At 49.7% G+C, this 19984-nt stretch overlaps 1 non-coding gene across 1 annotated transcript; it reads right to left on the minus strand.

Moving 5' to 3' along the window:
* Nucleotides 1-19553: 19553 nt before the first annotated feature.
* Trnat-cgu (transfer RNA threonine (anticodon CGU)) lies at nt 19554-19626 on the minus strand. Its single transcript has one exon. It is a non-coding gene; the product is annotated as a tRNA-Thr (tRNA).
* Between the last annotated feature and the right edge of the window lie 358 nt (nt 19627-19984).

A 19984-nucleotide genomic window follows, 5' to 3' on the forward strand; every position in this document is an offset into this window, starting at 1 on the left:
TGATTTACCCATACTTGTGTTTTGTCTTGTCGACCCCCTTAAATCTGCTTCCATGGTTTTAAAACAAAATGGTGATACTTATCGGGAACTCCTCGTCTGATTGATTTGTTTGATTGTAGGGTTTAACGCGCCGACGCAACGCATGTGATGAGGAGCGCCGTAGTGGAGGACTCCGGATTAATTTTGACCACCTTGGGATTTTTAACGTGCGCCGAAATCTCGTCACACGGGCGTTTTTGGTTTTCGCTTCCATCAGAAAAACACCTCAACAGTGGCTCTATTGCAGCAGAAACTTCCACCCCATGTGCACATCCGGTCATCCAAGATTCTGCAGAAGGCTTTTTCTTTAGTGTTGTTCGCTACATAAGTACTTGCTCGTCATTCGTTTCCTTTTGTAACAAACGCAAGTACCACTCGGGAAAACCAAGTGAAAGTAGGTGGCTGTTACAGAACTTATACCATTAATTCACTGCACAATAACCTTAAAGCACGTAGCTGCACAGCCCATATCGGTGTCTGACAAGGCCAAAATTGATATTTTGAGCAGCGTATGAAAATCTATCAACAACGAGTTTCTTTTCCAACACCACCTGTTGTACCTGATGGGCTTGGTATTGTCGACACTGCACTAGTCCAGTACACCATCCCCAGCAGCGTGGTGTATTTTAGGCCTAGTATCACAAACGACCTTCTTTCACTCGAACTGCCGATATAAGGGGTTAACACGGGATAGAAAAACTAACCAGTGATCGGCAGGCGACCCCCAACAAAAGCGCAATCTCTAGAACAGCGGAAAGGTACGAGGGGTGGGCACGGCGGGCTTAGTAGGCGCCATTTTGCATCTTAGAGCTTCCGTCTTCACAAAAAAGGCAGCCACGGCTGCACTGCCTTGTGAGCGTCGCCTTTCGTGCAGAGCGTGACGAGCTACAAGTGAAAAACATCGGGGGGGGGGGGGGGCGCTAAATACCTGACTTGACCTGCCCCAGGCGCAGTATATATTTGTCTCTATTCTCCACAATGCTCACGGATTTGTTGTCCTAATTGTGGATGCATTGGTGACTGTAAATTGTAATTTTAAAAGCTAAAGCCCTAAACTTCTCATTTAAAGCAACCGCATATAAAGGTTGACAAAATAGGCTGTCTAAAAATGAATGAATGAAAGAATAAAATTATGTTGCTCAAAATTGGAATACGGAAAAGTAGAACTCCTCTTCAACCTCCCAGTGGTAGATGGCGGACAGGAGTCCTTGGTCTCTGGCGACGTCTTCAGCCACCTGGAGGCTCCGGAGCTAAACGTTGGGTCAGTACTCCGCAGTACGATCTCCTACTGCCCGTCAGATTGATGTTGGTTGCTCGGGAATAGTTTTAAGTGCGAATGCACTTCTTAAGCGAGCCTGAATCGTCCGCCGCCGTCGTCCGCATAGCAACAGCTGCGGGTGAGCGCGCTGCTTGTCTACCTCCTCGTCTTCCCTAGCAACGTGGGGAGATGGGCGCGCGCTACTCTCCTCCTCCTCTCTCCGCTCAGTGACTGCGGGTGTTGGGCGCCTCCTCTCCACTCCAAGATCACGATATCCACCGTAATCGCGCAATCAACAACCGTGCATTCGCACTTACACACTCTCCCCCTCGGGGAAATGCGAGGGAATTTTTTTTTTATTTTTAAAGTGCCACGCCCTAAGAATGTGCGCCAGCTAGGCCATTTCTGAGTAGAGGCTGCAAGCATTGTCATATAGCCCTGGATCACGGTAACGATACGCCAGTGGCTAAAATAACGCGTTATGGTTAAAGAAGGCGCCACGAAATTGATTTCTGGCAGTTTAGGGTATTGTGCATTACCGGATATGTCCTAACGGTAATCAGCGAGTATTTTCGTGAATGTTAACATGCCGTCGCGTCCTCCCAGGCGCAGCGGCAGCTCAGATGTGTCCGGGAAGTTTCGGCAGCAAAGACCCCGAGCCACCCCGTTAGCAAGGTGGTTCCGCGAAAGTGCAGATTGCGGCTGCGCCATACAATTTTTACTTGTCTTAATACCGTTACTGTAGAGCCTTTCAGTATATGTTCGGCATCGGGTTGGATCCAACCTTTCGCGAAGTTTCTGGTAGCACATATAAAATGGTTTGGCTGAGTACAAGTTTCGCAGGATGTGAATGACGTGCCAGTGCAACAGCCACCTCCTCCTCCACCAGTACCCTGCCCGTCTGGACTGCGGCGTAGCTGAAGGAATATCCCTATCTATTATATACCACTTCAGCCATAGCCTTAGTCCCGGTATTCGGCTGCATCTATACCACATCATCGAAGCGCTGGAACGCCTTCGTAAAGACATGGCTACCTGCATGCGAAGGCCATTATTGTTCACGGGGTGCATTTTGGCTGGACAGCAGGATAATGTGCAGTCACGCCCTTTTTACTGTGGACATATTGTTTTTTTTTTCCCACATTGTGCCTCTTGGGTGACAGCATCAACGCTTTCTCTGAATCTTCCTTTAGTACTTTTCGGGGCTGCTCTAATTCCGGTGTTCGTTCAGCTCATATGGGCCCCTCTGATGGGTTGTGCACACCCATGACTTCGAATTTCGAGTTCACAGAAGTGATGAGCATTCTAGGGCTTGTTTCTTAGCTCATTTAATGATATGTTTGAGTTTTAGATGCGAAGCATCTCATTCTCGGGGATGTGTCCCTCCCTCCCTCGTTTTCCGCCGTGCGCACTCTACTGCGCATACGCGTCTCTTCAGCGCAGCCAGCGTTTGGACTGACGTCAGCGCAGTCCACTATGAAAAGAAATAGTTAGGCGGCGCCCGGTTTCAATCCCACGACTCTCTGGCCGCAACGGGAGGTACGTGGCGTTCTTCCCACTGCGCTACAAACCGAGAAGAGAGCTTGTGCTACGAACGCGCCTTATGTCCTTCACCCATTCAAACTACGTCAAGAAGCTACTGATACAACGAAGACACGCGAAGCTAAACGTCAACGGAAACGACGAACTGAAAACTAATGGGAACTTCAGTCGACCCCATGGCTGCCTCGCATACTACTCAGGGTTACCCTACGGGAAGATGGTGTAATTTTTTTCTTTGGTTCGTTTGAAGAGTTAGGAAAGATCTTGCACGGGTCGAAGAAGGTTTGCCTCCTTCACTCCATGTTGTCGGTTCGCTATTCTGAAGACGAGGCGTGTCGTAAAGTATACGGGTTTCTGCAGTGTGCGTGCTGTGTACGTATTGTATTGGTAGGCTTCGATGTGCAGGCTTGGTAGGGGGGTGCTTTGCACTATTCGCATCTGTTGACCCCCTCCGTACGGATGAATTTCAGGGCCGCTTGATATTTTCTTACTTCCGGTTGTTGAGGGGCTGTACGCTGAGGTGAGATTTTTGCCCGCAGCAGAAAAGTTTCCTTGTGATAAAAGTAGGCTTCTACGGCTTTAATGGTGGTCTGCAGGTTGTCTTAGATTGCGCCATCGCTTCCTCCGGCCGCCTTTTGCTAAGGGTAAACGGCGTCTGTGTAGACGATATGATGTCGGTCTTCTATTTTGTTGAAGTGCCGCGGGAGTTTCATTGTGGCGTTCGAAGTGGGTAAAGAAACTCAGATTGCGTGAATTAAAGCCTGTTTAAAATAACATGCTGCAGTAATTTGTTTGCGGATGACTTAAGCTAAATGGTCCTAACGGTTTGTAATTGAGAACTTTTTGTCTGGTTTGGGAATAAACAATTTTGACGGCTTTCTCTGCAGCATGCCTGTTGCCTAGCAGTTTACGTATACTCGGGGACAACTTTTTGTGGTAATGGAGAGAAAGGTATACGAGGGGAGCGCGGAAGGGAAGCTACCTTCTCTGTGTTACTGCGCCAAAGTAGGTCGCGACAAACTGGTTTCGCTTTCAGTTGCGGCGTGACAGATATGCATTTGTTACAGTTGATTTCTTCGCATGAGCATATTGGAGTCTCCTTCGCAATGCTTCATTTGTTTGTAAACACAAGCTGACGCTTTCAGTAGAGAACTGAGTCCGAGCGTGTCCGATACTGCATAGTCCAAATGTGAAGGGAATTTTGTCAGCGCTGCAGCTTTGAGGGCATGCACTGATTTGTAAACTGTTCTGGAGATTAAAACTGGGCACCACCGCTACCGGCATGTGTAGCGTGCTTACACAGCCCGCAGGTGCAGTATACTAAAAGAGCCGCCCGCATACACGCTTACGCACACGCTCGCTTTCAAGGGCAAGCTGGCTAACCGAAACGACGGAGAGTCCCGGTTGCATCAGTCATCCTTGGGCGCGCAATTTTCAAACCACTTAATTCTTTTGTTTTGACAACTTTTGTTTTTCGGGCTTCTTAAAAATCGTATGCGGAGAATGAAGTGGCGAGCTACTGAAGCACGGAGGAAGTAAAGGTTTAGGAGGGCGCGTCAGGTGAAAACCGTGAAGCCTAGCCATAAAAAAATAAAAAAGGAAAACCCTAGGGGAATTTCAACCTCACGTGACAGGCAAGAGGTATTTGCGCCTCACGCGACCGCATATCTTGCGCTGCGCGCATTGCTGCGGGCGCGCGCCTGTCGGTACTGGGCCGTAGGGGTGTCGTGCGCAGCGCTGCCTGCAACCCAAAACGCGCAGCGGGCTGATTGTGCAGGCGAAGTGGTCGGACGATAGGGACAGAAAACATTTGAATGTATTGAGCTTCCGTATCCGTCGACGTTCACGCCGCCGTTGATGTGTGGTCAGCCGCCGTGCAAAAGTTGAGATGACAGAGTACGACATCCGCGTCTTGTATTTTATTTCACAAAACACACCGCCCTTTCTTGGTTCTGATACTTTCATCTTTTCAACTTAGCCGTTTAGGCCCTATTTTAAGTAATCAGTCTTTTATTGTCAAGGCTACAGTCAGTCTAGAAATCACCGCGGTCCCTCCCAGGCGCAATCTCGCATTCGTTTTCCCCACATATACCTATAGCACGGATAGAGCAGTCATCGGACAACCAGCCCGCCTACTACCTGCATCATGAGCCCGAGAATGATCTGTTCTTTTCATGCCCTCCCCCAAAATTCGTGCTTTTGCACTTTTTGGTTTCCAATGTACCGAAGGAGAAAAAACGTGCTACAAACGTCATCACGACAATGCGGCGCACACAACGTGCCACCACGCTCGGAGCACCGATAAGGCGAACTTGCGCAAGGGCGCACGCGAGTGAAATTAAACTTACTTGTTCGACTTATCTCTCAACGGAAGGACCCTCGTAGCACCGCTATGATGTAAATTGAAGGCACGATAATTTCCAGCAGAATGCATACGCAATCGTCACAGCACACCTGGAACACCACGCAGCCGTAAGCTGCTACCTGCTTGTGAATGTTTACGGCCGCGTGTTCGAGCAGAGCCAGTCGTGGTTCAAGTGATCCGACGTCAGAAGTCTAATTCGGCTCGTGCGGCTCTTGGAGGTGCTTCCTGAGCATTCGAACTACGCCTCGCCTCGCTTCGAACAGTGACAGCGGCAGTAGTTCTACGTTACGAGGCTGGGAGCGCAACGCTGGCGAAACAATCAGCAGTGGCTTAGCTCGGCGATGACAGCATATACGTAGCGTGAGGTTTGGTTCAGTATCAAATCCAATTCAATCCAATCCATTCCAGTCCGGTCCAGTCGAGTCCAGTCACTGCTCCTCGCACATGCGCAGCATGACTCTTCAGGAGCCACGCGAAACGGCTATCAAGAGGCTCCAGCGCACACTCAGAATTAGTTACTGCGCAACGGGGGTGCACAGCTGGGCACGGGCCGGCGCCAGTGCGTCTGCCGCGGCTATGACGTCAGTCCTCTGGAATGCGCAGACCGGCGAATGCAGAGACCCAATTCTCTACACATCCGTAATCCAATTGGATTGGATTTCCAGTCCAATCCAATCCAAATTCACTTCAATCCAACAGAATGCTCCTCGCGCTTCCGCAGCGCAGCCCTTTAAGGTCCACGCGAAACTGCTCAACCTCGGCCAGTGTAGCTTACACTACAAAATCTCGTACTGCGCCTTTTGGCGACGCCGCTCGGCTTGCTCCGCCTCGTGGCTCCACCTCTGCCGGCAGCCACCAGTCGCCACTAAATGCTGCCGCGGGCCTGAAAATGTGAAGATCCCAGGATGCAGTGCAAGGGAGGAGCCCGAGTAGAGGAGAAGGTGGCATCAGAGGAGGTTGGCTTGCCAAAGCTAGTCCCCCTGAAGTCATGCTCACCCTAAAATTTTTCTAGAAGGTCGTCGAGGGGGACGCCATGTTTTTTTTTTGTTAGAGAACCCATGCGACGCGAGTGGCGAACGCGAAAGCGGAAAAATGGCCAAAACTGAAATATATTTAGCTTTGTTTCACATGTTCTGACTAGTAACTTAGTGTCATTATCAATCTAAGGCTAATGCATAAGAAAATATATTTGAAATTGCTTAGATTTCAGCCAGCCAAATATTTTGGTGAAAGTACTTACAGTTGCGGAGAAAAGGAGAAAAATGGCGTCGTTCGGCTCTCTAGCCTTGACTGCATTATCACAGAAACTTGTCCCGACTATAGATAGCGACGGCAGTAATGGACGCACTTTCTGGACGCAGTTTCATCATCGCAGTTTCGGATCCCTTCTTAGTAATCCGTCAGGACCAGGGCCATAAGTAGGGCCACCCGCACCTCCGCTTCTGTGGTGGGTCTATCTAATTCGGGATTCATAGCACCACCACGTAGGATTTCTACCGGGCAGGTTGAGAGCAATGGATCAACGTAGGTGGGCAGCTAAGGTGTTTAGGTACCTATACTTCAAAAGTGTGGACATGCAGTGGTTAACGAAGACTAGAAGGCTAACGATGAAATACGGAAAAAACAGTGAAGAATCCAAAACAGCCAAAGTAACCAAAAAAGAGGCAAGACAGATAGAAACTTATAAATGGAGAGAACGAGGGAAGCTAAAACGTCGTTAGAGATGCACAGGGCCGAGAAATTGGATATCAGAAAGGAAAATTCCTACGATAATTGCCAGGGCAGTGCTTTGCTTTTTGATGCTGGAGCAGGTTGCTTGCGAGCTGAGAGCTCTTTTGTGGGGAAGTATTCACAAAATGATGGGGTATGCATGGTCTGCGGAAAAGAAACCGAAACTATGCGGCACATAGACTTAGAATGCGAGGGTATTCCTCCAAATCTACATAAGAGAAATATGCGGCATCCGGGAGACCTAGGATTTAAGGATAGCACAGAGGAAGTTAACTTCAAGGCTGTCGAGGGGACGAACAGATAAGAATGCTGGTGGACAAAAATCGAAGAGGGGAATATTGCCTAGGACAGTCACCACCTGTAACAGGCAAGAAGAAAAAGTATTTTGTGCCTAGTAAGTTTTTGTGCCTGCCCTAAGTAGAGCTGATATTAAACCACGAGTATAAAGCATAAGTATATCAGCACTTTTTGGTAAGATGATACGTTGTCACCCCGCTACGAAGGGGAAAGCAATAGCAATCATCTTCATAATCAGGTTCGCTGTGTATTTTTTGGCTTCTGGCAGTAGGTCTGCAGTGCCCCTTCATAACTTTGAACCAATTGGCTGAGATGGTTGTGGGTTATTTCATCCTTTCTGCGACAAGGGAGACATCAGGGTATCTTTCACATTTTCTGTAGGCTCATATGTAGGTCCATTGCTTCACGTGTCGTGAAAAGTTTGGAATGAGAATTTTCCTGCGTATTGATTTCCTTGTATATTTATGCTAGGAGCCTGGGTTGTTTACAGTTACGTTTGTAGGTGCTGGGGAGTTTTCGTAGGCGTGCTTTTGCTTCCCACGTGTGTAGCAGCTTTGAGTCGAGTTGCAGGTTTTACTTTTCGTTGACCATCTTCGTGGCTGCTTGAACATGTTTCCGCAGTTCTGTAGCCGATGCCTCAATTAGAGCAATTTTGGCGTGTGGAGTTTTTTTATATCTGGCGGGATGCATTCCTACCGTAAATGGACCTATTCGCCTGTAGTTTTGGCGGGGGCTAGTTTAAGAGTTGAGCCCAGGATAGACTGACTAAACCCGCCTTAGATTCCGGTGGTTGTTGATTCATGTGGTGCCAAATTGTTTTTTTAGTGAAAGCAAGATACGGCGTGGGGCCTACGCTAAGACTGATGCTGTGTCTGGTTTTAAAAGTAGGGTTCATAACGAGGGTGATTTGAAGCTGTTGGGCGCCTGGACAAAGCTCTCTTCCCTTCGCGATTCCATTTTAGTTACACCAAGCAGGGTTAGGTGAAGTGTCGGCAACGTCCCCATTCTTGACACAATGGCTTTGTGTTTGCGAACAAACTTCATTTAGGTAGAAACCTGCAACCTCGCTTTCAACATTTCACCTGTACAGTAAGGTCGAAAAAATTCCATAAAGAAGTAATCCTTTCCATTTTGTTAAATTAATAAGGGCGTCCAAATTTTGTAGCAAATTAATACGAAATTTGAAACACTGCCTGTATGATTGGACCGCCTATTAGGACGCAATGAAGAAAGTGTATTAAATAATACAACGAAATCATCAAGTGCACTCCAATTTTGGCCAAACTTTTTCTGCCCTCTCTGACCAGTTAAGCCTTGTTTATACTTGCAAATTATACTCGCAAACACCCCACCAGTCACCACGTGCACGCATAAATTGCTGTTCGTCCTTGCAGCTGCCGCAGCGGTGATCGATCAACAGAGGCTGAACTCTGACACATTGCTCTGATGACATCATATCTACAGTCATTTGTAGGGAGGAAAAATATCAAACGCACGTGTGCATCCGGTCTACCAGGAAAGTGGTACGACGCAGCTGCCTTGCTTTCGCAGTGCTGTGTGGAGATCAGAGTTCAAGTGCACATGATTTTTTGACCGATGCAACAAAAACATAAAGCAAAACAATTGGGTTCCGTATTGCACCACGCTCAAGCTACGCTCAAGCTACGCTCAAGTACTTTGTTGAAGCCCCTCCGCTGCCGCGTCCACCCTGTTCGGACACCTTCGTGTCTCTTCTTCCAAACGCTGGGCCGCTTCGAGTCGCCCCGGAATTCGGCATCCTGGTTTTTCACTCCGCGTTATATTCTAAGGGTTGCAGGCTGGGAAAGTTGGCTACGTCGGCATACATCATCGTAGGGTACTGGACCGGTGCTTCACTCAACTATATCGTTCATACAGATATGGTACCCGTCCATTAAAAAAAAGGGCTCTTGTCACCCCATTGTATAAATAGGGCTCCAAAAATTGCCTTATGACCTTTCAGAGTATTTACATTCTCTTACCATCTCAGAAAAACACATTGCAGCAGTGATGCTGAATTTTCTTGATGCGCGTGATGTAATTTTCCCTCCAAATTCGGGCTTCTCCACGTGTGGGGAACACAAAAATCTCTTGAAGAACTTTCTGATCGCCTCAACAGTGCTTTAGAGCATAAATAATTTTCCGGTTCCATGTCTCTGGATGCTTCAAAGGCATTCCATTTTTAAAATCACTTCATTTCATCAGCTGAACAGTTCTAGTATGGGTTCACAGGATCGTTTCGACCATTATTAACAGCTACCTGTACATATGTACTGCAAGTTTTGTGTTGGGCTCATTAATAAGACATTCACAGCATTTTAACTTCAGGCTTCCCTCAGGGGTCCATGTTCGCTATTATTTTACTGTATGCACTCGTAGCCGAGTCTGACAGAATGCGGAGAACACAGTGCTTGGATCCAGGCATAAATACTAATGGAATACTTGCAGCATCGCCGTATCCACTTAATTCGGCAGTACAGTGATAACGACTTTAGCATGAGCAACACAAAAGCCGCTAGTCTGTATCGATAATCCAGGTAAGCTTATTTTTTAACACATTCCAATTCGTTTGCATACTATTGATTGTGTCCACTGTGCATATAAGCCTGTTGCACTTGTCTTCATTGTGAAATACTTGGGCGTATTACTTGATTTCGATATGTTTTGGAATAGCCATTCAGTGCGCATATGCTACGAAATCCGACAGGATATTTCTCTCAAATTTTCCAATAGAGCCTTATGACCGTTAAACGTACGTTAACGAACATCGTTTGCGTTTGCTAACAGCGTGTTGCGGCATTGTATTTGAGGTTTTTATTTCCATACCGCCTTCTGGAAAAACAGGATGAACTGCCTATTGAAGTCGGTTTTTAGGTTCGTAATGTTTAGCTTATCGCTTAGATCGCATGTATATGGGATTTAGTTGTTACGTAGGCTTGATTTCTACCACAGAGTTGTTTAGGCTTTTAGTTGCGCCGTATAGCGTTACCAGAAAGACATACCAAAAAAAGAACTGGGCGCACGTGAGCATGCGCCTCGTGGGGAGCGTCTGGCGTCGGCCAGGCTCACGCGTGACTTTGTGCCACATGTGGAGCCCCAAAAACATACCAGGAAAAATACCGAGGACACATGAGTCTGCGCCTCTTGAGGAGCGCCCGGCGTCGGCCAGCTCGACCTTCGAACCCAGTGTGCGTGGCGTGATATTGCGCGGGCTCTTCTAGTCGCCAGTTAACGTGTGCTCGCGCCTAAAGTGGGACCCCGGAAGTCGAATTCGGCTACAGACATCGAGTTCGCGAAGCCGTTTTCCGCGGGTTCTATCGCGTGCTAACTCGGTCCAGTTTGGGAAAGAGAGAGAGAGAGAGAGAGAGAGAGAGAGAGAGAGAGAGAGAGAGAGAGAGAGAGAGAGAGAGAGAGAGAGAGAGAGAGAGAGAGAGATTTTATTTCGGCTAGGTTTAATCACTGGGGCCGCGGAAGAGCGGCTCTGTGGACCCGAGCAATGTCGACCAGAAAGCATTGTGACTGCATGTCTGAGCGAGCGAGGGCAGACAGCGAGGACTAGGGGGGGGGGGGGGGAACTGGAGGTTGTTAAGGGGTAGAGAAAGCAGGGCGTGGCAGTTGCAGATGGCGTGGGCGGTATCTTCGTAGTCCCCGCAGCGCGGGTAAGCGGGTGACGAAGGAGGGAGTGGGTTTCGGTTTATCTCCAGTGCGCTTACTCTGCCGGGGACAGCGGGGAGTGTGGGGGTGAAAGGGTGGAGCGCGACAGGCTGTGATAAAGGATGATTTTTTTTTAAAAGTGAGAAATGTCTTTAGGTGAGGAGCAGGTTGGGGAGCGTAGAGAGGGTTTCATTGACGGGTCGGGTGTATCAAAGCTTCCAAATCGCGCACGACGCCTCGATTTTTGCATACTATGAAGTGTATTTGATTTTATGTCCCCATTCGGGTTCTTCCACGTCCAATTCCGGCTGCCCGTTTGCGGAAGAAGGTATTCATGATGCGCAGATTATTCGGTTCCGTGAACTCTACAAATAAGTCCCCTCTGTTATTCCTACAACCCAGACCGTAGTTCCCAGCTGCCTTGTCTCCAGCCTCATTCTTGCCTACTTTAGCATTGAAGTCTCGCATGACTATGGTATAGTGTGTCTTTACGTTAGCCATTGCCGATTCCACATCTTCAAATAAGCGTTCAACTAGCTGGTCGTCATGGCTGTATGTAAGAGTGTATCCCTGTACCACATTGAACTTGTACCCTTTATTAAGCCCGATTACAAGATAGCATACCCTCTCCTTTATGCTGTAGTATCCGTCTGCAACCTATGGTTTTATTGATTAGAAATCCTAATCACAGCTCTCTTTTGTCCACAACACCACGGTAACATAGGACGCGCCAAATTTCAGCCCTGCAAAGGTTTCACCTGTCCTCCTAACCTCACTCAGACATATTACATCCCATTTAATGGCCTCTAATTCATTCAACGACACCTCTATACTTGCCGCCGAGGTAAAGGTCTCGTGTCAAAGGCACCTAGGGTCAGCTTTCAATGGCGGCCTGTCGAGATCCAGTGATTCTTAGCTTCCTCTGCTGCGTCACAGGTCGGACCGCTGCCGTGGTCAGTTGCTTCGCAGCCGCTGGTGACTGAGGGCCGAGGGTTAATTAGCGCAGTAATGGTAGGTTGTGGAAATTACTACACAAGAGTGGCCCATCCAGCTCTAGTGAAAGAGTGAGTTACCGACAATGGTCGCCGGGATAAGGTCGCACCCCAAGCTTCCTTTTGCAATTCCATCAACATGCGGATTTTCTTTATTATCATTTTGAATTGCGCGGCACCGGAATTCGAACCACCCTCCTTCTCCACGCGAGGTGGGTGCTCAACCTCTACGCCATCGCTGAACCCTTCAGGAATATATTGTTACGAAGCCAAGGATGTCGCAGTTGTCTTGAAGGAGAAACAAGTCTATTGGAGCGAACTTGTGCTCCCCCAACAACTCAAAAGAATACAGAGGCGGCGAAGCAGCGGTCAACAAAGTGACTTGCGTCGCCGAGCGTCGCAGAAATCGAATACCGCGGCGTCCGCTGTGCAGGCTTTTATCTTTCGGCACGAGGGTTTCTGGAACCGTCGATTGGCATCCAGAACATTGTAGATCACAGAAGATTATTCTGGGCTAGCGGCGTTAGGGCGAAACACTGCTTATCTGAATGAGATAGACCGTGCGGCATAAAAATAAAGAATGGAACACGCGCTTCGCATGGGACACAAATAACAGAGCCGGGCGCGGCCGGGCATTAAAAACAAACAATAAATAAACAAACCCGTCCACGGTTCGATGCATTGCCCCCCTCTAAGAGTGCATCGACCCGATGCTAAAATAAAACGACAGTCCGAACAAACAGCCACAACAAAGCAACAAAAGGAGTTCGTCATCTTGCGAAGTACGGTTTGAGGCGAACCACGTGGACGACTTCGGGTCGCGTCCGTCGTCGTGATGTGCCGGAATCACCACTGGGGATCACTTCGTAGGTTAATTGGCCAACACGTCGTAAAATCTGGTAGGGTCCGAAATACCGTCGCAGAAGCTTCTCACTGAGTCCGCGTCGTCGAATGGGAGTCCAAACCCACACACGATCCCCTGGTTGGTACTCGGCGTTTCGGCGTCGGAGGTTGTAGCGGCCGGCATCCACCAGCTGCTGGTCCGTTATACGAACTCGAGCGAGCTAGCGGGCCTCCTCCGCACGCTGAAGGTATCCTTGGACGTCGGCGTTGAGGTCGTCGTCTTCTACATGCGGAAGCATGGCGTCGAGCATCGTAGTCGGCCGTCTTCCGTAGACAAGCTCGAACGCTGTCATCTGCGTAGTTTCCAGCGTCGCTGTATTGTACGCAAACGTGACATACGGGAGGACTTCGTCCCAAGTCTTATGTTCAACGTCGACGTACATGGACGGCACATCCGCAATCGTCTTGTTCAGACGTTCCGTTAATCCGTTCGTTTTGGGGTTGTACGCCGTTGTTCTTCGGTGATCCGTGTTTGTTGTAGCGTAAGATTCCTTGGATCAGCTCCGCGGTAAAGGCCGTTCCGCGGTCCGTGATTTGGACTTCAGGGGCTCCATGTTGCAGCACAACCTGGTTTATAAAGAACTTGGCGACTTCTTGTGCTGTCCCCCTCGGAAGAGCGGCGGTCTCTGCGTAGCGCGTCATGTAGTCTGTCACTACAACAATCCACTTGTTCTCTGATCGTGACGTAGGGAACGGGCCTAGAAGGTCCATTCCAATCTGTTGAAAGGGCCTCGATGGGACGGCGATCGGTTGCAGAAGTCCGGCGGATCTTGTCGGCGGCGTTTTTCGTCGCTGGCAGTCACGGCAACTCCGAACGTAGTGGGTGACGCCAGGTGTAAGGCGGGGCCACAAGTACTTCGCCTTAATTTTTGCAATAGTGTGAGCTGTGCCGAGATGTCCGGAAGACGGGTCGTCGTGGGACGCTTCCGAAATTCCGTCACAAAAGACTGCGGGGATGACAAGTAGATAATTCGTTCTCGTTCCGAGGCTAAAATTCTTCTTCACGAGGACGGACTTTTTGAGGCTGAATGCTGGTAAGTTCCGCTTGAACGCTCTAGGCACGGCGACGTTTCGTCCTTCGAGGTAGTCGATCATTACGCGCAAGTCGGGGTCAGCACGCTGCTGGGCGGCAAGGTCGCTCTCCGTACCAACTCCGAAGAACGCGCTGTCTTCATCGGAGTCTTGTGGTGGTGGGTCGACAGGGGCGCGGGACAAGCAGTCGGCGTCGGAGTGTTTCCTGCCGGATTTGTAGACGATTGTAACGTCGAACTCTTGCAGGCGCAAACTCCACCGCCCAAGACGGCCAGAGGGGTCCTTCAAATTGGCGAGCCAACACAGCGCATGGTGGTCTGTCACAACCTTGAATGGTCTACCATACACGTATGGGCGAAATTTTGAAATGGCTCATATGATTGCCAGGCACTCTTTTTCGGAGGCAGAGTAGTTTGTCTCCTCCTTCGATAGACCACGGCTTGCATAGGCGATTACCTTTTCGCACCCGCTTTGCTTTAGGACGAGGACGACACCCAAACCTATATCGCTGGCGTCCGTGTGCACTTCTGTTTCGGCGTTTTCTTCGAAATGAGCGAGCACGGGCGGGTTTTGCAGGCGTTGTTTCAGCTCGCAGAATGCTTGTGCGTTTTCCCAGGCGAAAGGGGTACTATCTTTTGTCAGGCGCGTGAGTGGCTGTGCGATGCGTGCGCAGCTTGCGGCGAAGTGCCGGTAGTATGCGCACAGTTCGAGAAATCTTCGCACGCTCTTTTAAATGCGAATGCATTTCTAAGTCGAGCCATGTCAGGCGCCGTGCGGCGTCCACGCGCCCGCAGGTGTTATCTCTCTGCTCTTACCCCCTATCCCATAGCAACAGCTGCGAGCGCGCGCGCTCCTCCTTTCCCCTAGCAACCGGAGCAGGTGGTGCGGGCGGATCAGCGGCGAATGAGTGGAGAGGAGGAGCGCGCTCGGGCGTGTGAGGGCACTCGCATCGCGGGAGCTCGCCGGAGCTCCCGCGTGGTGTTAAATAAATGGTTACGCTACAAATCACGGTCTCCTCATTAATCATAACTTCCGCGCACTCTCGCGCAAAAGAAATGCATTCGCATTTCCTCACGATTCCCTTTGGGGAGGTGGGGTGAATTTTTTGTCTTTCGGTCTTGGGAAGTTCGCTATGGCTGATATTTTCACCGGGTCAGGCAGGACTCCCGCGGCGTTGACGACGTGTCCCAAAAACTTGAGTTCCTCGTAAGCGAAGCGGCACTTTTCGGGCTTCAGCGTTAACCCCGACGTACGGATGGCCTCGAGTACAGATTCCAACCTTGCAAGGTGTTCGTCGAAAGTCCGGGCGAATACCACAACGTCGTAGAGGTATACGAGGCAGGTGTGCCACTTCAGGCCAGCTAGCACAGTCTCCATGACTCTTTGAAACGTTGCTGGCGCCGTGCACAGCCCAAACGGCATCACCTTGAACTCGTATAAGCCGTTCGCGGTTATAACTGCGGTCTTCTCTCGGTCTCTCTCGTCCAACTTCAATTTGCCAGTAGCCGGTCTTCAGATCCATCGATGAGAAGTACTTCGCGTGCAGAGGTGGTCGAGGGCGTCGTCGATTCGTGGCAGGGGGTACACGTCCTTTTTGGTGATTTTGTTCAGTCTCCGGTAGTCAATGCAGGACCTTAATGCAGGGGGGTTACAATGCAGGGGGGTTACGGGCAAGGCAAGCAAAAAGTTCTTGCTTTACACTTCGCATCAGAAACCTCAGTTTCTTTTCTTCCGTCATATCCGGGTCCGCGCGACAAAATAGTCGCTTCATTTCCTCAACGAAGATTACGACTCCTTCGTTCGGGTGTTGCGTTCGAGTTTCCAGTAGAAGCGCTGCTCGTTCTTTTCTCACCACGGTCGTGAAGGTCCTGAGGAACTCGCTTTTGAATTGCGTCCAGTCGGTCAAGGTGCTCTCGTGGTTCTAGAACCAAGTTCGAGCTGCATCCTCCAAGTAAAAGAAAACATGCCGGAAGGTTTCTTCATCGTCCCACCTTTTGAAGGTCCGCACGCGCTCCAGCTTCTCCAGCTATTCCTCGGGGTCTACAGCGGGGGCTTCCCGTAACGATGGCGGTTCCCGGGGCTGCTGCAGGACGATTGGCGACGTTGTTTCTTGCACCAATGTGTTGGTTGCAGCGTTTCTTCTCTTGGGCCCTTCTGGCATAAGACCGAACTCGGGTAGCAATCCTTGCAGTCGGCGGCTTTGTCTGGTTGGACTGGCTTGCCGGCTTCCAGATGTCGTAAAGAGCATACAGGGTGAGTACCCAGCACCTCCACCAGATGTCACGAAGACAAGAACGACGCAGTTGTGTTGAAGGAGAAACAAGTTTATTGGAGCGAACTTGTGCTCCCTTAACAACTCAAAAGAATACAGAGGCGGTGAAGCAGCGGTCAACAAAGTGACGTACGTGCGTCGGCGAGCGTCGCAGAGTCGAATGCCGCGGCGTCTGCTGTGCAGGCTTTTATCTTTCGGCGCGAGAGTTTCTGGAACCGTCGATACACATCCAGAACATTGTAGATCACAGAAGATTATACTGGGCTAGCGGCGTTAGTGCGAAACACTCTTCTTATCTTAATGAGATAGCCCGTGCGGCATAAAAATAAAGAATGGAACACGCGCTTCGCATGGGACACAAATAACAGAGCCAGGCCCGGCCGGGCATTAAAAAGAAACAATAAATAAACAAACGCGCACATGGTTCGCGGCAATATTGATTATTTTAATTATTATTATAGCGAAGTGTTACCCTCAAAATGGTCCTAAAATTTTGTACCGTAAACAAAAAACCCAGGCAGGATCCAGGTTTTCTCGCCCAAAACGCGGGGCACATGTGTCACTCTAGGTAAGACCCAGCAATTGCCGTCAGAGAAGGGCCAGCGAAATATTTTTTTTCAATCTTTCATACAGCCTACCGTTCAGTATTCGTGAAAAAACAAAAAAAAAACAAGCCTGGAAACCGCACGATAGATAATAAAGCGTTTATGATCAATGGGACCCCCTATGTGTCCCTGGCAAATACTAGGTCTGCAGCTGCTCGCGAAAATGGAGGTTAACGTCATCCGAGGGCGGGCGCATGCGTAAGGCTCTGCTGCCAGGGAAGCCGAGCGCAATGGACGAGCCCGCGTAGACAACTAAGAACATTTTACACCACCCCACCCCCCACATCATCCTGTGTAAAAGCTTCGTTGGACATCCAGTTTCCCAGGCGGCATGCGGCCATTTTAAAGCGAAGTTTGCTACCTCTCCCAGCCAACGACTCCTTCGTGGCGTGCGGGAGAAGAAACTCCCAATTCGGATGAGGAAGGGAAGGGCGGTTTTCACTCCCGCAGTGCAGTGTAGATAGCGGGGCGATCGGGCACTATTACCCAGTGTTTCCCGCTTGCTGCTGCTTGATCGCACCGGCGTTCGCATTGAAGGGACGGCTTAGTCGTCTGCTTTATAGCTACGGTTATTTTAAGTGTGAATGCACTTCTTAGTCGAGCCTACTTCGTCCGCCGCCGTCCGTCCGCCCGCAGCCTAGCAACGGCGCCGGATTTCCGACGCGTGAGGGCGCTCGCGTAGTGCCTCCTCTCCCCCCTCGCCTACTCTCCAGCTCGCAACACCCTCTCTCGGCGCGCCAGCCAGGCCACTACACTATATCAAAAAATAACAGCATCGGGCGCCCGGTTTCGATCCGAGGACGTTGCGGCCGCAGCGCAACGCTCTACCGACTAAGCCACGGAAGCCACGCTGATTTCAGAGTTAGGAACGCTCCTTATATCTTTAACGCATTCAAACTACGTCGTCAGCGGCGTTGCGTTGGCGACTCAGCGGCGTTATAGCGGCTTGATAACTGCGTGGTGTACACGTCATACTACAAACCCGATGGAAGAGATGGAAGAGAAGGCGGCGAGGCGGTGGGCTGCGGGTGCCGAGCGCAAGCGCCGCAAGCGGGCCGACAACCGTGCATTCGCACTTTCACATTCTCCCCCTCGGGGAAATGCGGGAAACTTTTTTTGGCTTGTTATGGCGTTCTTCGGGTACATTACGCACTTCGTTCGCACGGCTTGGTTAACTTGTTCGACAGCACCTCCAGGGTAAACTGCACGCGACGGAATGAAGTGGTCGTGCGGCAAGCATACGCTAAGGATTGGGTTGCAGGGCGAGAAAGAAAATGTACAAACGACCTACAGACATCTGGCCGCTAGAGAAAAGCTACATTTTGCGCACTGCTTGCCACGAAATAAACTCGGTTTTCCAAATTGGTGAATACCAATCCGGTTGTGTTTTAACCAGTATTAAAAAAGGCGAAAGGAGCAACTGGATCTGATAAACAGCGATTATAAAAGTTCCCTCAGCCTTCTCGCAATTCTCAAACTTACTAAAGTAACTAGTTTAAATGGGAATTACTAAGCTCACATGCCGAATTGTTTCGGTGTGTGCGCTTGTGTCGCGCGGTGGTGTAGCCCCAAGCTGGCACATCGAGATGGCTAGGTTCCTCAGTCTCACCCACCGAAAGACGCTCGTCTCCGTTTTCTTTCTTCCGACTCACGGCGTGCTACAGCGGCATCGTCCGCCGCTCTAGCCCTGCCGTGGCCGACGCTGCTGCGTTCAGGACGCCATCCCCGCTAATTCCAGGTTACGCTCACAGAATCTCTGGTTTCGATTTTTGTGTGAGTTCAAGTCATATCGCAGGGGCAATTGCTGTGGGTGTCGTGTGAAGCTTTGCTCTCCAGCCACCTTCAAAGCTTGGATTGGAGACAAGTTTATGATAACTTCTGCTGTGCATGCTGGTCAACGTTGAACGCGCGGATGTGTGGATCTGCTTCCCCTCGCAAGTGCTTGTCTGCTTCATGTTTGCGTCCAGACTCGGCGTATAACGCCCCATTGCAGCCATATCTATGCAAGGCCCTACGACGCACACTATGTGTTTCAGTTCTCCATGTCACTCAGTTCTCTGTTAGGCTGCGATGAAGCAGCCAGAAGAGAGCGCCTACTGAGCACTTGCTTTGTGGTTTGTTCGACCAACAATACCTGCAAATAAATGAAAATTTATTTACTTTATTTTAGAAGCTGCTCTGAAGCATATCACACAAAAGGCAAAACGGGTTTGGGGATTTCGCGTTCTTTTGCGCGTGACAGAACAGCACAAAGAAACAAATAAAAATGAAGCTGCACACGTACGAGGCAGTAACACATGTGTACAAGGTCACACGTGTGCCTGATACAGACATTGTAATGCAAAAAGCGCAAAAAAGAAGGATGCCAATAACAATGACAGGAAACGTTATTTCAGCACACAAATGGCCTTGGCCCAAACAGCTTTGCAGCAGTCAGCCGAAAAAAGGCTTAATGGCCGCGGCCACAATGTTGGCCTTCCCGCTCGGCAAATACAAAGCCAATGCTGGTGAATTCCCTGCATGATAAAGAGAGATCACGTGGCTGTGTTTTATGTGTAATTGTGTCCAATGTTAATAATTGTTTGCCGTGCATTATGTGTGTGTACGTGCATACGTGGGTACACGCGGATGCGCGTATGAGAACGTACGCGTGCCACGTGCCACGCGCCTGTGTACGTGCCCGCATTCGGTTGTGAGCAAGTCGAGGTATGTGTGTATTTATGTATGTAGACAGAAATAAGGGTTGGCAGCTAAGAAAACCTCGAAAAGCAAAAGGGAGAATGTGGTAGATCATTGAAACAGATAAAGAACTTGGAAAGACATAAAGAAAGTGGAGAAAAAAATGCCCACCGGGTGGGAATCGAACCCACAACCACCAAAATACGCGTCTGGTGCGATGACCACTACGCCAACGGCGGGGACGTTCTCCGCCCCACTTTCTTGGGTATTTATGTTAAGATCTTGTTGTTTCCTGCGCTTGGGTGTGGTAGCCAGCGCCACTCTTACTACTCGGGGTGAAGGGGACCTTCTGTTTAATCCCCGAGCCGTGACTCGAGTGTCTACGACATGTCGAGAGCGATCGACTAGCGTTGGACCCTCTTAAGCTCCCTATGGCACCAGGACTGACAAAACAAAGACCCTCGGTAGGCATGTAGCGAATGATATTAGGAAATGAGGGGCTCATTAAATTAAGACACAAATAAGGGTTGGCAGTCAAGAAAACCTCGGAAAGCAAAGGGGAGAATGTGGTAGGTCATTGAAACAGATAAAAAAATT

Source organism: Haemaphysalis longicornis, unplaced genomic scaffold (assembly GCF_048455015.1).
Source record: "Haemaphysalis longicornis isolate Haplotype H1 unplaced genomic scaffold, Haemaphysalis longicornis Haplotype H1 scaffold_7, whole genome shotgun sequence".
Taxonomy (NCBI): Eukaryota; Metazoa; Arthropoda; class Arachnida; order Ixodida; family Ixodidae; genus Haemaphysalis; species Haemaphysalis longicornis.